General features: G+C 36.6%; 1 long non-coding RNA gene across 13 annotated transcripts; it reads left to right on the top strand.

The window, feature by feature from the left end:
* Positions 1-12,245: 12,245 nt before the first annotated feature.
* On the top strand, positions 12,246-14,447 carry LOC136254650 (uncharacterized). Of its 13 annotated transcripts, none has more exons than XR_010700631.1 (6): positions 12,246-12,651; positions 12,876-12,995; positions 13,046-13,102; positions 13,164-13,959; positions 14,014-14,054; positions 14,098-14,446. It is a non-coding gene; the product is annotated as an uncharacterized lncRNA (long non-coding RNA). The 13 variants fall into 13 exon arrangements; XR_010700630.1 differs by having other exon boundaries at positions 12,246-12,670; XR_010700627.1 differs by having other exon boundaries at positions 12,246-12,453; positions 12,516-13,102; positions 14,098-14,447.
* Positions 14,448-18,059: the final 3,612 nt, after the last annotated feature.

Below are 18,059 nucleotides of genomic sequence, written 5' to 3'. Positions count from 1 at the left end.
TTGCAACTATACAATTAATATATATATATATATACTAATTTATTACTTGTGCACAGATACAGATAGATGTAGTGTATATACATGTACTTATATGTGAGCATTTGTAGGGATATTATAGGCTCTAAATTCCTAGTATGGAGAATTAGAATTTCATGAAAATGGCTGGTTTTTGCTCAACAGGTCACATTATATTGTATGATACTGGGAGTGTGACTCGTTACAATAGTATGTATTCAACTATTTACACTATCTACACCATCAGATTTGCCTGTTCTTATGGAGTATACATGTAATACCTTTGTTTTGTTTTCATACAGCTTATGGCACGTGAGTTATGGGTGTTCATTTACATTGCTGTAGAAATAAAGATTACCATCGTCATTTCATCGTTGTCCACGCGGAGACATACAAGAAAACACTATACCTCGATCAAATTTCCAGTACAGGGCATTGACAGACTGAGCTCCATCTTCATTAAATAAGTTCCTGTAATTTATTTCCCAAATGTTGCTGCACAAATTGAAATTATTCCCGTTCCAAACTATCTAGTGCTATAAATTCAAGACTATTATATTCATTACGAAAGGCTGACACTTCCTTTGTTGTTATAGATAACAGATAAGCAATAAAATGGATTTCAAGGAATGTGTGATAATGACTGGTTAGTGGGTCACACATATAATGCAATACGGTAATCATTCTGCAACATTAATTCGAAGAACTGTACCATTTTGGCTTGCTGGTGCTACATAGACTGTGCTCCACTGGTGCTACATAGAGCCTGCCATCCAAACCCTGAAAAGCCTCCTTGCAATGACTAAAATTACCAAAGCAATTGGGTAAGTCAAAAAAATCCCTTGGGTAACACCTACAGTGTAAATCCATTTAAAAAGAATGCTTAAATCAACTACTCTAATAGTACATATGTTTACTCTAATAGAACGTAGGGATGGAAACTATAGCAGCAGATAATTATGACACAGATATGCATACTGTGAACTCCCATTATATGACTCACTTGTCTGTACCATAATGCAAATAAACATTGTCCATGCTGGGCCACCAACTTAGATTTCACATCCATTTTCACCATTGTATTGTGGGACTGCACCCTTTTTTTTACAGATTGGCTGTTTTGGATTAGATATAGATAAGTACCAGAATTAGTTCATGGTAGCTATCCGTTTATTCACTTATGACTGTTTTGATACATAGTTATAAAAACAACTGAAGTTTACAACAAGACTTGGATGCTTTGTAGAATGGACTAAACCACAGCAAATGATGTCAGGTTGTTAAAGTTGGCTGCATATATAATAGTTAGACGTCAAGAACCAGGGTTCTACGGGATTTAGAAAACTCGAAGGCCCTGGGCTGTAGCGCCAGAGCGCAGCGAGGGCGCTACTAAGGGCCTGAGGGTTTTCTGAATCCCGTAGAACCCAGTGGTTCTTGACGTCTAACTTATTTAGACTACAACTCGTTATTGTACCTTGAGTTGACAGCTGCTTGTAAATAGGAAATGTATGGCTAATTACTAGAAACAAGCCCTCTACACCTCCCGACATGGCGGGACCTCAGCGTGGCTGTTGCTACCCGTTTAAATGCCCATGCGTTGCCAATGTTACAGGCGCGTGCTATGTATCGAAGTACTGGATTCAGCGAGTGGACTACAACTCATTGTTGCTGTTGTTGTGCCTCGACAGCTGCTTGTAAGCAAGTAATGTAGTGTTGATTAGTACAAACAAGCCCATTACACCTCCCTCTAATTCAGTACAGCTGTTACTAGCGATTTAAATGCCCATGCGTTGCCAATGTTATAGGCGCGTAACTATCGTGTTTCGTATCGTCTCAGAGCGTGGTCTCTATTGGACATGACCGTGGCTCTACGAGATTTAGAGACCACATTTTCAGCCAATCAAATTTCAGTATCAAACTTGTTGTAGTCTAAACTATATTATAGAGACTTACAGTATGTTAGAGTTAAAGCACCGCCGCGTGTGTGTACGGTAAATTTAATACAGTATAAGGGGGTGTGTCGAGAGGCTATTATAGCACGAGGCAAAGACAAGTGCTGTATTTGCCTTGAGACACCCCCCGAGTACTGTATTCTTTGTACACACAAGCAAGGCGGTGCTTTAAGTGTTATATTGTACTTCCTGGTTGCGTCTGGCTCGGAGCAATTTTCTCTAGTACTCAAACCGCTGCGATTTTTGGTGATAAGGATATCAGTAAGTGTTCATATAATCTTTTTCTAGTCGTAGAACAAACTAATAGGATTAGTTTGGCTAGTTATAGCGATTTACAATGATCAATCGTGCTGTCTTAGTGGAGATGTGTTTAAAAGCTTCATGATCAGACGATCAGTAAGTGTTTATACAATCTATTCCTAGCCGTAGAACGAACTCGTAGGATTAGTTTGGCTGCTGGTTTTAGCGATTTACAGTGTGTCATTTACTTAACACTCCTTAAATAAATTATCTGCATAACTGTACTGTTTTTGCCCAATTAGCTGCATGACTGTACTGTATGACTCATACACTACAATTATGCAGTTGATTAGTACTGTATGGGCAATACAATACGCAGCATTGCTTTGATCCTCCCACGCAAAGTAAAATATACTGGATTATGCAAATATCATATGGGATTACTCACCACACTCTTTGTCTCACTTTGCACATTTATAGCACTGTCAGCGATTGATACCACCTATAACATCATCCAACTACTATTAGAAAAGCTTCTTCCCTCACACCATTATTGAATGGAATAATTTGCTGAATGAAATAATTGAATGTTCTATCCTAAATGAATTCTTATATCACATGTATCTATAAGCGCATGTTCAACTTGTTAACCAAAGTTAATGGAGGGAGATGTTTGTGCCACCACGTAGTGAGTCAGAATCAATATTGGGACAGTGGATAAACCAATCGCTTTAATGCCTACCTGGTGAGTTATTTTCATGTATTGCTGTTGCGCTGCTTGTGTGCATGCCAGCAAACCAATGCATTGCTTGTCAGTAATAAAACCATGATAACATCCTGCACATATTGGGGATATTCAGTGTAGGTATGCAACTTTCTAAGATTGCTGAGGATAGAGTTATTTTCCTTGACTTTTTGATACAAGTCATTAAATAAGTAATATTCTAAATTATCACTGTGTGTAGATAGCCAAACTCAAGCAGGGGTGTGGTCACAACATTGGGATGCGAGAATCATGCTGTCATTTACTATGCTGGTTGCTTGTTGTGGTTAGTACACAGATATGGTGCTTGTTGTAGTTAATATACATATATGGGTCTAGGAGAGCAAAGTTAATATTGCATGACTAGTACTTGCATACTATAATAGAGCAGTCACACTGATATTAGTACTAATTGGGTACTAATCATTTCCCGTTCAGGTTGGCAAATGGAATTAAGAAACACTGGTACCAGTAGTAGTGTAAAATTGTCACTAATCCAAATGGCAAAGCTCAGTGACAACTACTATATTCCAACATAGTGTCTATTGTAGGTAATCAATGTACAGTTTTTGAAAGTCAGTGATTTCTCATACAGTGTAGCAATAAAGCTATTTTCAAATGTTTAGCTACAATATACTGTAGATGTTTCGTGTGAGCTGTGGTTTAAGATGTCTAACTAGGTATGCAATTGTGGATTTAATTAGTATGGTCTTTATATGAAGGTGGTCTTTACTAAAACATAGTCTTATAAAGATTAGAGGTCATTTCTGGGTGAATCAAGACACACAGTAGTGTGTCGTATGTCCCAAGAAGCTGGCATGCAACACCATGAGTATATTAACAGGAAGAAATAAAACATTATTCACATGCATATGCAACTCTGTGACCTCTTATCTGATTAGAACCAAATTTGCTACAGAAGTGTCTACCAGGTAGGGGAGTCCACATCCCAAAGTTGAAGAAAATTTCCTCAGCCATTTCCAAGATACAAGTGGCCAAAGTTTCAGACTTTTTCTTTGTTTTTTTAATTTGTTTTTTTAATTTGTTTTTCTTCTACTGTTTTTTGTACATTTTGCAAAAATCTGCCATAAAATACAAATGCATACTCCGATTAAGCTGAAATTTGGCACACTTCAAGGACTCATTAAAGCAAATCTTAGTACCAAGTGAGGTGAGAATGTGATGAACAATCACAGAATTATGACTGATTATTTGCATAAAATAAGAACAAACTTCTGTCATGATACAGGATAAACCAATGTAGATGGAGTAACCATCATAGGAGTGTTTGAAAGGAATCGGAATAAAGACTATGGAGATATGAGACAAAACCCAACCTGTATCACAATTATGTGATTGAGCTTCATGAATAATAAAACTATTAATTTTCATGCCATAACCAGGCAAACGGCTAAGAAGAGTGAGCTGAAAAACCAGTATGTACATGCCATGGATTAATCATCATAGAAAGTAGCATGCAGGCAGATCAGGTGCAGTAGTATGGAAGAATCAGAGTAAAAGCCACTAAGCTATAATATAGGCACCATCCTATTATCCTGGAAAAATTTGGAGCTCAACAGGTGCTTTGAGGCATCAAGCATAATGCTAGCATAATGGGTAGGTTTTGCAATACGGCAAATTCATTTCAGTGGAAAAGATTGGCATACTTAGCTACTCTTTTAGTAGCCTTGTGTACTTTCCGAAACATTATTTTCACACAAAAAAACACCAAAAGTAATTCTAGACCAATGAGCTACTTAATACATAATAAGCTGCTATATCAAAATTAATGGTGTGGTAGGGATCTCCCAGAAAATTTTGAATGCTGCCCAAAATTCTGCATTTTAACTAGAGACATTTTACACAACAAAAATCACCTATACGGAATAGTACTAGCCCATATAATATAAAAAAATAGCATTAAATATAGCAAAACACTTACAGGTGGCCGGTTATAGAATTTAAAAAAATTCCTAAACTCGAATTTTAGTCTCACTGCTTCACTTTCAAAAAAATTTATTGTTTTTTTAATCCAGGCTTGATGGACAGCACTTGCCTACCACCCCCAGTACAAAGAATGGCATATGCTGGACAACTGATCGAAAAAGACAATTTAAAAAGTAGAGTAGCACTGCCAGAATATTACTCAATCCACTTGCACTAAATCCATTGGTGCCCAAGTTGGTGCCTCACCGCTTTACTGCCTACCTCACTGACCACAGTCGCAGGGCTAGAGACCATAAAAAGTAGCACACAGCCACCATTTTATGTCACAATAACAAACTCACCAGTAGGATGTGTATTTTGGGCTTCCGATGAGTGTAGGCCCTCTGCATCTTGTCTTTTCTTTTATCTTCAATCAAGCTGCTTGTCTTCTTCATCCAACGAAACCATATCGAGGCATTAATTTTCTAAATCAACACTTTCTTTCAGCAAACATATATAGACACCACAGAATTATTTCAGAGCTGGATTTCAGAAGTGCTTCAGTCCCAGCGCTATACTAACTAGATAGCTGCAAGTGTCCGTGATTGGGATCCCATTCATGATAGGTTTGTGACCATGCCCATTAATTAAAGATCTAGGTGGACTAATAGAGTACGGAGACCACACCTCTTAACAATCTAGCTGTTTACTTAACAGTAAACAAGATGACCTCACCCCTTATTGGTCTAGCTATCTGCACACCTCATGGCTGATATGAGATATACTCTAATACAACAGTCACTATAATACAACAGTCATGTATAATTCTAATAGAACAGTCACAAGTCATATTGTAGCTAGCTGTGCTACAACAAAAAAACTAATGAAACTAGTATTTTTTTTAAAATGTTAATTAAATGTTAATACTATTATTTTTTTTTAATTGTAAGTTTATTAATGAAGTAGGGATCTATGCAATAAAAGTTGTGAAACAAGAGATGAATGATGATATTACAGCATAGCTCAGTGAGAAAGTCCCTACTTTGACACATTAGCTATAACAATTATTTTGCTCAATGCCAAAGTAGGGACTTTCCCACTGAGCTATGCTGTAATACCATCATTCATCTCTTGTTTCATTACTTTTATTGCATAGATCTCTACTTCATTTTAAAATTAACATTGTTTTAAAATACTAGTAAATGAACTATTTCTAAATTTGAACAATTTCTTATACACAAGTCAAAATTTATTGTTATCCGTATACAGAAAGTGCAAAATTGTTAGTTAAACATGAAAGTTGAGACAAAAAGTTTGAGCATAATTGTGAACATAATAGGCAAATTTTTTGAGTACTGCAGCATAGCATAATAGGCTGGTGCTTAGGTTTGTAGTCAGGGTTGTAAGCCTTTAAAAAGGCCTTTTTGTGCACTTTTGGATAACAGCATGCGACTAGGCAAACAGTTTGCATTTTTGACAAAGATTACTTTTTGATAGGGAGCCACTTCAAATTTGAACTTTGGTGACCTTTACAGACAATTTAATGTTCAAAAACTGCCAGTTTTGGCTCTATTTCAGGTTAGTATGATTCAAAATCCACAAGCTTGGTATCGAACAAAAGCTCTTGCCCCAAACAGTAAGCTGGTGTTTACACAAAGTCCATAGCTTAATACTATGTTCTAAAGTTACAGTGATTTAGATGATAAAACATACTACTAATTTCTCTCGCCCACACACAAGTTTGAAGTATGTGCTAAAAGAACATTTATTTTTCCAATACTCATGCTATAATGACCTTTAATAGGCATGTTATTTGAGGATAGATCAATGAACCACTATGGGTACATAGTGGGATTAGCTATATGCAAGGATTTGTGTGAAATTTGGAAACTGAAACTTGATTCACAAAATTGAATGCATTTTGACCAAACCTTCTGGATTCTTTCTTTGTATATAATTATCTAATCCAAAACAACCAAGCTGTAAAAAAAGAGTGCGGCCCTCAGAAAGGCTATGGTGAAAAATATGTGAAATCCAAGGTGGCAGACAAGAAATGGCTGTGATTTTAGGTTTATGGTAAAAATTTTAATAACGACAATACAGGTGAATTTTGGTGCCGCTTAGTCTTAACACAAAATTCACCTGAATTTTCATTATTAAAATTTTTACCATTAACCTACCAACACAGCCATTTCTTGGCCGCCACCTTGGATTTCACATCTTTTTTCACCATAGCCTTTTTGAGGGCCACACTCCTTTTACAGCTTGGCTGTTTTGGATTAGATTTCACTTCTTTTTGTATTTGTATACCCCAAAGCCGGCCTATAGTCGGCTTTGGGGATTTTTAAACCTTTTTTTTTCTTTACCACAGAAAAAAAAGATGAAGCAGATGTTTCTGATTTGTATAAGTAATCACACACATTTGAGTGCAATCTTGGGTGTTATGAGTACAATTATTCCATAATTGCACGAAAATGTGTGTGATTGCCAACTAATCACATAGTGACCACTCTTCATGGTTTGTAGTACGCATCTATCCAGTTCTATGTGGCCATTAACTTCTAACAGATGATTGCATCATTCTTCTTTGTACAACATCATTAAATGTTGCTGCACTTAAAAAGGTTTCAAATATCAGCAATTCTGATTGGCTACTCAAAATGTCTACATATGTTGCACTTAAAAGGCTTCTATTTGTCAGCTTATTTGATTTGCTATTTATCATGTCACTTTCTTGTTGTACTTAAAAGGCTTCTGTTATTCTACTATTTATTGGCTACTTCACAGTGCAATTATAGAAACAAGGCCATAGGATTTGGGATTAATTGCACTCCTACCAGGGGTGGATTTAGGATTTATAAAAAGGGGGGGCTAACTCAAGGTACTTATCTCTTGGGTAGAGGTGTGCAACATATGGAAACAATTTTGTGACATCAGTGAATGTTCTATTAGAGTATGTAAATACAGTCTTCATGGATTTCATTGATATACATAACACATTCAGAATGTTTGTGCGTATAGACACTTTGTAAAGTGCTATATACATCATATGGACCAATGAATCTGCTTTAATAATGAATAACATTTAAGAAACCAAATATGTCATACCTGTCTCATTGTGTGGTATGAATATACTTAACAGTTGTAAGGATTTCATTACCTGAATAAGTAAGTAGCTGACCACTAAAGAAGGCAATACAGAGCAACTGACTTTAAGTACAATTGTTTCTGATATACAATAACAATTATTTTGAAGTTCTCTAATAAAGCAGTCGGCCAGGTTTGGATTTAATTTGTTTACAGTAAACAGTGATCACTTGAAGAAAAATTGAAGGGTTTGCCTTGAAGACAATTATTATGTGCACTGTATGAGTTAATGAATTCCCTTCAATAATGAATCATGTTAAAGAAAATTAACGTGACATAGAAAAGGCTTACTGTTGCATATTGCCATATGAATATAATTTGCACTTGTAGGGATTTCATTGGTTAGATAGGCAACTAATCAACAACTAAAGATGTTTGTATACATCAATCATCTCTCAGTATGGCTATCTCTGTTATATGACAGAAAGATTTTCAAACACTCTAATAAAGCAGTCTGTCATTTTTTTTGTATTGAATTCTTCCATATGAAGCACACTTCCCAGCATGCTGGAACTAGGGGGTCTGGGGGCATGCCCCCCCTCCCCCCCCCAGGAAAATTTTGAAAAATAGATGCTAAAATACTGCAATTTGGAGACATTTCCACATAAAATTCATAATATTTTCTGCCTGTTTTAGATTATAGGTATGGCTCTCTGACTCTGTAGTATTTTGCTAATGGAAAAGTTTGGGTAGGTACAGACAACCAAGTACATGATGCACCCTCTCACAATTGCACAACACTGAATAGGTGCATGTTAGAATAATAATGTTGAAAGTAGAAAATTTTGAAATTTGAGCAATACAAGATTGAATCTGAGAGCATTTTCAATGGAAATTGTGTACCTGAATTAAGTATTGTCATACATATTAACTACACAAGTAGATGAATGAAGCCCTTTAAACAGACCAATGCACTTCATTGTATGTATAGGTGCAGGCAGATTTGGAAAAATTCCATAACAGAACCAACTACATGTTTCCAGTGAATGTTCTATTAGAGTAGTTAGCTGACTTCTCTATTAGAGTATCTCGATCTTGTACACCTCCAATGCTGATCCGGGTCCTTGTTACATAAACTTTAGCATAAATCCACTGATAATACCTTGGAAAAATGTTTATAAGGTGGTTTTATGAGTATTTGCTATTTGCATTATTAGTGATCATATAATTATGCTAAGACAAAATTTCATTATAATACTCAGTATATTGATCAAGTAAAGCCTAAATATGAAGGGGGGCTTCAGCCCCCAAAGCCCCCCCCCCAACCCACCCCTACTTACTATTGAGACTAATGTATTGAAAACTAAATCACTATCAGCAAATACACAAATCATATATATATCCACCCCAAAAACACCTTTGCTGTAAAAAATAGGGGCGTCCATGAAACTACAAATACTTGTAAAACAGCTCAGTAATTGTAGAGAAAGACCTCATGAGAGTAAAAACAACTGGCAACTCAAATAGCTGATATTTGGAGCGACCAAGAATAAATCTTATTATACAACTAACTGCCATGCATTGGCTGTAAAATAGGCACATCCATCAAAGTGAAAGTAACTGGCAACTGAAACAACTGATATCTGAAGCAGCCAAGAATGAATGTTGACATACAATCAATTGCAATTAACAAAAATTTAACATTGAACCTTTATCATTCAGCTGTGTTCTATATTTACTGTATATAGCTGCATCCTAAATTAATTTCTTTTAGCTCTAATTGGCTGGTAATTTGGCCGTATTTTTTGCTCTGTACACTATTATAAAAGGCGGCCAAATTACCAGCCAATTATAGCTAAAAGAAATAATTTAGGATGCAGCTATATGCAGTGATTATAGAACACAGCTGAATGATAAAGGTTCAATATTAAATTTTTTGTTAATTGCAATTGATTGTATGTCAACATTCATTCTTGGCCGCTTCAGATATCAGTTGTTTCAGTTGCCAGTTACTTTCACTTTGATGGGTGCACCTATTTTACAGCCAATGCATGGCAGTTAGTTGTATGATAAGATTTATTCTTGGTCGCTCCGAATATCAGCTATTTGAGTTGCCAGTTGTTTCTACTCTCATGAGGTCTTTCTCTACAATTACTGAGCTGTTTTACAAGTACTTGTAGTTTCATGGACGCCCTTTTTTTTACAGCAAAGGTGTTTTTGGGGTAGATATCACTCATTTTGTCAGTGATAGGCTCACTGAGTGGACAACAAATTGATATTCGGAAATGAGCAAGTAAAATGTATAATAAAAATATCTTGGGATGCACTTGTTGATTATTTTCATCTTTTTTTACAGTGTTATAAAAGGCATGGATGACTATTGACTGTTTTATTACATTATTGAATATACTGACTTTTCTATTAGAGTAGATCTATCTTTAGAATGTGATATTCTTTTACTACAGTATTTACAATATCTCATATCTGCGTATGGTAAATGCTTCAGACACCTTATGCTCAAATGTTTGTATAATTGTCAAGTGCCTAATCAAACAGTTCAAAGTTACTACACAGCTAGCTTTTGACTGTTCTATTAGAGTAGATTTATCTTTATTGTGACATTCAATACAGTATCTCACATCTGTAGTAAGTTAATCATACTTCAGGCACCTTATGCATGCTCAAAATTAAGCTAGCATAATTAAAAAGTCATGGGTGTCTAAATAGTTCATGGTGTTGTTATTTTGTGTTACTGGATTCACAATTACTGAAGGCTTGTGGATTTCTAGGTCACATTACAGAAGATGGAGAGGCTGAAGGTAAAGCAATAAGGCATCAGATAATTCAGCAATAAAACTTAGCTATAGAGCTACCTCATGCACATTTCTCATAGTACTTTGATGTATATATCGAGCAAACAAATGTAATAATATAGATTGCATGGATACACAACTTGAATGATAGCTAAAATAATATTTATTTTTACTATAGAGAGTATTTAAATAATTAAGTAATTAATTGTTTTCATAACCATTTGTAACATTGCGGTCGCAGCTTCAGGATTGGAGTAGCAGAGAAAAGATTAGAGGACTCATGATCAATCATCAAGACCTGGGGAGACGGAAACAGTACTGCACACCCAAAAGAACACCAGAGTTCAGTATATGCAACCAGTGCATGAGACCACAGCCTTGATCACCACTGAAATTAAACAAAGTTCAAACTAGCTTGATGTAGCAATCAACTTAAAACTAAAAGTTGCAGTACTAATGCTTTGCTGAGGGAACATGCCCCCTCGCAGATTCCCTTGCCCATTCAGCAGAATAATAAGCCACCTTATCATCATTACATGTTTATATTTATATCAAATACTGTGCGAACCTCCCAAAATGGAGTATCTATATGCACAGATACAAACAATTACACAAATTTATACAGCAGCTAGGATAATACAAAAATATTTCAATACCCTCTTCTTAAAATCTTCTACATTAAATTTTGTTGCTTCAATAACTGTAACTGGTAAACTGTTTCACATTTTAAGAGTTGAGGAGAAAAGGATAAACATCAAGGTGAGCTTGCAACAGGGGTGGTGGAGCAGGCCAAAGAGTGAGGGGGCCAGGCCAACTGTAAATTGAAGACCAAAAAAAAGGTCACAGCCTGCTGACAATAGCTGCTCTCCGCCAATTATTTCTCCTTATTTATAATTACACATATGTAGCTAAGTAGCTTGCTACACTGCTTCTCTGGATGCTGTGACTGCTCTATTAGAGTATCCATTCCTGACTGTTCTATTAGAGTATTTCGATCTTTTCTTGCAAACAGTATCCATAAAAGTGGGGGACCATGGTCCCCCCTCCACCGCCTATGCTTGCAATCAGTGTTGGAATCTTTGTGAATGCAACTATCCTGGCCTCTAATTCAGTAGGGACCTTAGCTACCACTTTTACCTTTGCTCTGGTGCCCCTGATGTATCAGCAACATACAGTAGCTGGAAGATAAAACTAGTTTATGCTCCTATATATAGGCACAGCTAGGGTGGGATTTACTCCTACTGAATATCACAGTTCCTCTCGCATTCTTTGCCCCACAATAATGCTGTCAAACCATATGGTCAAACCATCACACAAATGATTTTAGCCGGCAGCGCACAAATAATTCTTGACAGCTTATAATAATACTATTATTAAAGTACGCGTACCGCATTGTGATAATTCAAGTATCACGTGGTTTATTTAGGGAAAGTCTCTTGGAAAGTCCCTCAAGCGGAAACACGTGATGCGCGGTTTAAAATTGAATGTTTAATGGCAGTCCAAGTTGAGACAGAGAAGTAAAGTTGTGGTACTAATAAGAAGCATTTTTTGGTATTGAACTGGATTTCAGTGGTGAAGCGTACTTTAGACTAATTGTAACGTGATGCACACCTGCTTGAAGGATAAGAGAACGGAACGAGGAATGAAGAAAGATAAAGTTGGTGTCACGGTGTAAAGTGTCACATTTCCACACACTGAGTAACCGCATTTATGTGATAGGTTTTTTAGAGGTGTACAGTACAAATTCACTGAAAAGTTCTAAGTAGTAGCAAAATCCTCATGGCGGGATTGTCGACAAGGCAACTCGTACCACTTGCCACTTACATCGTCAGAAGTCTGGGAACTTTGGCTGCAGGTGGAAGAAATAGGCAAATGTAACATCTGTAATGTTTGTATGTACTCATTTACACTGCATACTGGCCTAACCTAAATTAATGTATAGCGAAACCTATCTAATCAGGTCTCTGTGAATCACCTGTTAAAACCAGCCAACTTGTAAATCCCCAAAAGCATCATTTGTGCAAAAAGTGACATATTTCAGGTGTAATGTATTCAATGCCCACCTGTTGGTTTTTACAGGTAATCTAGTTCTGGTCATAACATGCAGTTCACCACTAGCAGTAGCAGTTAGAATAATTAGATGTGGTCATGGTACATACATAACTTGGAACCAGGCAGAAACTGAGTCATGAATTGCAGGTCAGTTTACATAAAGAGGAATTGTAGTATCTTGTGTGTTCTTTTTGTAGTTCTAAAATCAAGAGTACATAGACTGTAGTGACATCAAGGGTGTTATGAAGTTCCAGGTCAGTCTACATACTAAGGAATGTAGTCGTTTATTATCTCAGGTGTTTCCTGAATTTCCAGGATCACCCACTAGCAGTAATGGTAGTAGTTGAATGTGGTCATGGTGCGTACATAACTTGGGAACTAAGATCAAAGATTCAGATCGGTTTACATACAGAGGAATTTTATTAGTGTTCCTTTTGTAGCTCTCAATTGTTGAGTGTACGTAGACTGTAGTGACATCAAGAATGTTGTGGATTTCCAGATGAGTCTGCTTACTTATCCAGACTTCTACACTCCAGAATATAGTTTAGTTTAAATGAAACACAAGGAGAGAGCTTAAAAGTTGCTATTTGCCTATTTGGTGGTTTGTTTTCCTATTTGGTGGCTTGTTTGTTCTACTAATAATACCTAACACTTGGTTGCTAAGTGATACTGCATATTTACAGCCTAGGGGAGTGACCATGAGTGTTCTGTAGTAAATTCCCCCTCTGCCCACTAAACTACAGCACTGATAGCAAACACATTACTTGTATTTAGTAGCATTTAGTCACTAGTAGCATGCATTTCTTATTACAGATATTTCTGAGATATGGACAGTAGTATGTACCAGACTTCCTGGATAAGAAAGGTTCTACTATACCCAGATTTTAGGTGCATTGTATTTAATGCCCGCTAGTCAATTTTGTAGGCTATCGGGTCATAGCGGTTTACCGACTTACTATACCCACTAGTAGTTCATGGTATGTAACTTGGAACCTGGCAGGAGCTAAGATCAGAGTGTTGAGAATTTCAGTTAACAGCGGAGTTGTGTGTTCTCTTCTGTACTTCAATCTATGTAACTCTAGTGATATCAAGGGTGTTGTGAAAATTCCTGGTCAGTCTATGTACTAAGGAATATTGTATTATCTCGTGTTTCCTGAATTTCCAGGATAAGGAATACTGTTATGATGGGACCAAACTAATGCCCAGGTCAGTTAAAATGTTGTGTATTTTCATAGTACCCAGATTTTAGGTTAATGCCCACCTAACAGTTTTTACAGACCATCTGGTTTACATGTTAGCAATTGGATATGGTCATGGTGTGTAATTTGGTAACAGACAGCAACTGAGATCAAGTGAATTTCGGGATTGTTGACAAGGTGCATGGATCGACTAAGTACCAAATAGCTGTGGCTCTCTTATCATTTGCCACTTACATCATCATCATCACTTTTGGTGTTAACTATTTGATGTGATGTTTATTAAATTTTTGTAACATATTGTAATACTATTGCTATATATGTTTAGCTACCGTAAGGCAAAAAAATTCATGGATTTCACAGCCATTTTATCTGCAATTATAATCGCCTCATTTTCTGTTTGTAGCTATCATGGCAGTTTCACACGTCCATGGCAGTTTCACTCTTCCACAAAGCACTAATTAAGGTGGAGCTTGTGTCGTGGCTTTCATTATGTACATACTGTACAACAACACCTTTTTGTCTGAAATGTGGTTTGTGACTGCACATGAGGTTTGGTCATTCCACACAACTTGCAAAATCAGTAATTCTTGTATGGTGCATGGCACTAAATGGAGTCCTAACTTATGACTTACACCTTCCTTAGTGTCTGTACGTTCTCTACGCTTTCACACCTTGTTTATACGACATCTGCCAATTATAAACGCTTGCACGAGGCATGGTACTGAATGGAGTCAAAAAGATTTCTGCTTAAAATGCCTTCCTAAAGTAACTAACGGCTCTGCACGCTTTCACAACTTATTTGTCAGACATTAGGGCTTGTGTCCACATCGTGTCTTTAAAAGTTATTGTAGGGAAGAGAGGTTTGAACGGAGAAAATACGTGTAGAGGCGATCCAGTACTAGATAATGTTAGTGCCAGATGGACTGTAGAAACACGAGTGTATTGAGTAGTATAATGTGACGATACTTGAAACACAGTGAGAAATTGAGTGAATTATATCTAAATATGCTTGTTAAGAGGTTGCGACAAGAAAACGATAACACCACGTTTTTTTTTTTAAATCACAAAACACAGTATAAACCTATTGAGAAAAGTTGTACAATTCAAGGCTAATATTGTGAAACCGTCCCTACACGTAAATAACTCACAGTAGTGTCCACGTATGTGGCGTGCGCTTTGTAGTTTCTTGGCCGCACGACTCACTACCGTGAGTCTTGATTAAGACACACGATAGTATGTCTTGCGGCCCAAGAAGCCGGCATGAAACACCCGTGAGTATATTGACAGGAAGAACGACAATAAAATATTTGCACCTCCGTAGCTCCGTGCTGCCTTGATGAAACAAGACGATTTTTGCTGTAGACATGCCCTCCAACTGCAGTACTCCACTTTCCAAATTTGAGCGAAATCACTTCAAGCGTTCCTAAGATGTGTGACTTCAAAGATTGGCTTAGTTTGTTTTTTCTTCCTCTTTTTGCACACTTAACGCGAATGCAATATCTGATTGCCTTGAAATTTGGCACACCGGAGGGGGGTATAAAGGCGCATCACTGTACCAACTTTTGCTGGAATACAATAAATGGGCAAGGAGCTATTAGCAATTATTCAAGAAAAATAACACCAAAATGTTGTAAAGCCTACAGGGTAAACCACTTATGGGAATAAGCTGAAAATCAGTGGGTGAATAGGTTAACTATTAAACCTCAAACCTTTTGTGGTTTAAAAGTAATCGAGCTAAAAACCTAGAAGATACAATGAAAAAACCAACAGTGTGTAACAATTATGCAATCAAGATTAGCTAAACAAATACAAGAAGAAGTGAAATCTAATCCAAAACAGCCAAGCTGTAAAAAAAGAGTGCGGCCCTCAAAAAGACTATGGTGAAAAAAGATGTGAAATGCAAGGTGGCGGCCAAGAAATGGCTGTGATGGTAGGTTAATTGTAAAAATTTTAATAACAACAATTCAGGTGAGTTTTGGTGCCTCTTGGTCTTTGCACAAAATTCACCTGAATTGTCGGTATTAAATTTTTTACGATTAATCTACCATCACCGCCATTTCTTCCACCTTGGATTTCACATCTTTTTTCACCATAGCCTTTTTGAGGGCCGCACTCTTTTTTTACAGCTTGGTTTTATTGGATTAGATTTCACTTCATTTTTTATTTGTATACTCCAAAGCAGGCCTATGGCCAGCTTTGGGGCATTTTTAACCTATCTTTTTTTTCTTTACCACAGGAAGAAGAAAAGATGAAGCAGATGTAAATACTTTAAATATTTCTGATTTTATTAGTAAATGTACAAATTATATATATATATATATATATCTAATCCAAAACAGCTAAGCGTAAAGAAAAAGTGCGGCCCTCAGAAAGGCTATGGTGAAAGAAGATGTGAAATCCATGGTGGCGGCCAAAAGAAATGGCTGTGATAGTACGAAGGTTAATGGTAAAAATTTTAAAAACAACAATTCAGGTGAATTTGGTGCCGCTTGGTCAATTGGCACAAAATTCACCTGAATTGTCGGTATTAAATTTTTTACGATTAATCTACCATCACCGCCATTTCTTCCACCTTGGATTTCACATCTTTTTTCACCATAGCCTTTTAGAGGGCCGCACTCTTTTTTTACAGCTTGGTTTTATTGGATTAGATTTCACTTCATTTTTTATTTGTATACTCCAAAGCAGGCCTATGGCCAGCTTTGGGGCATTTTTAACCTATCTTTTTTTTCTTTACCACAGGAAGAAGAAAAGATGAAGCAGATGTAAATACTTTAAATATTTCTGATTTTATTAGTAAATGTACAAATTATATATATATATATATATATATATATATATATATCTAATCCAAAACAGCTAAGCGTAAAGAAAAAGTGCGGCCCTCAGAAAGGCTATGGTGAAAGAAGATGTGAAATCCAAGGTGGCGGCCAAAAGAAATGGCTGTGATAGTACGAAGGTTAATGGTAAAAATTTTAAAAACAACAATTCAGGTGAATTTGGTGCCGCTTGGTCAATTGGCACAAAATTCACCTGAATTGTCGTTATTAAAACTTCTACCATTAACCTACCATCACAGCCATTTCTTGGCCGCCACCTTGGATTTCACATCTTTTTTCACCATAGCCTTTCTGAGGGCCGCACTTTTTTTTACAGCTTAGCTGTTTTCGATTAGATTTCACTTCTTTTTGTATTTGTATACCCCAAAGCCGGCCTATAGCTTTGGGTCTTTTTAACCTATATTTTTTCTTTACCACAGGAAAAAGGAAAAGATGAAGCAGATTATATAAATACTTTAACTCATTCTTATTTTATCAGTAAATGTACAAATTATATACATAATGCATATATTTATTACATGTCAATTAATCCACACAGGCTAATTTGCAGCTGATCTCTCTACTACGTGACTTGAGAAATGTAGCTGAACTCTCTACAGGGTGATTTGCTTGTAGTAGATGAACTTTTTACAGGATTCTCTCCATAGGGTGACTTGACTCTAGCTGAACTCTCTGCAGGGTTATTTGTTTGCAGCTGAACTCTCTACAAGGTAACTTCTTCTAGCTGATCTGTCTACAGGGTGACTTGTTTCTAGTTGGTCTCTCTACAGGGTGATTTGTTTTCAGCTGAACTCTCTACATGGTGGTTGCTTTGTAGCTGAACTCTCTAAAAGATGACTTCTTCTAGCAGAACTCTCTACAGGGTGATCTTTTCATAGCTGAACACTATACAGGATGATTTGTTTGCAGCTGAACTCTCAACATGATGAATTCTTTGTAGCTGAACTCTCTACAGGGTAACTTCTTCTAGCTGATCTTTCTACAGGGTGATTTGTTTGTAGCTGAATTCTCTACAGGGTGATTTATATGCAGCTGAACTCTCTACAAGGTAACTTCTTCTAGCTGAACTCTCTACAGGGTGATCTTTTCATAGCTCAACTCTCTACAGGATGATTTGTTTGCAGCTGAACTCTCTACATGATGATTTCTTTGTAGCTGAACTCTCTACAGGG

Source organism: Dysidea avara, chromosome 4 (genome assembly GCF_963678975.1).
Source record: "Dysidea avara chromosome 4, odDysAvar1.4, whole genome shotgun sequence".
In the NCBI taxonomy this organism is placed as follows: domain Eukaryota; kingdom Metazoa; phylum Porifera; class Demospongiae; order Dictyoceratida; family Dysideidae; genus Dysidea; species Dysidea avara.
The sequence above is the reverse complement of the archived record's forward strand: the minus strand, read 5'-3'. Positions and strand labels throughout refer to the sequence as shown.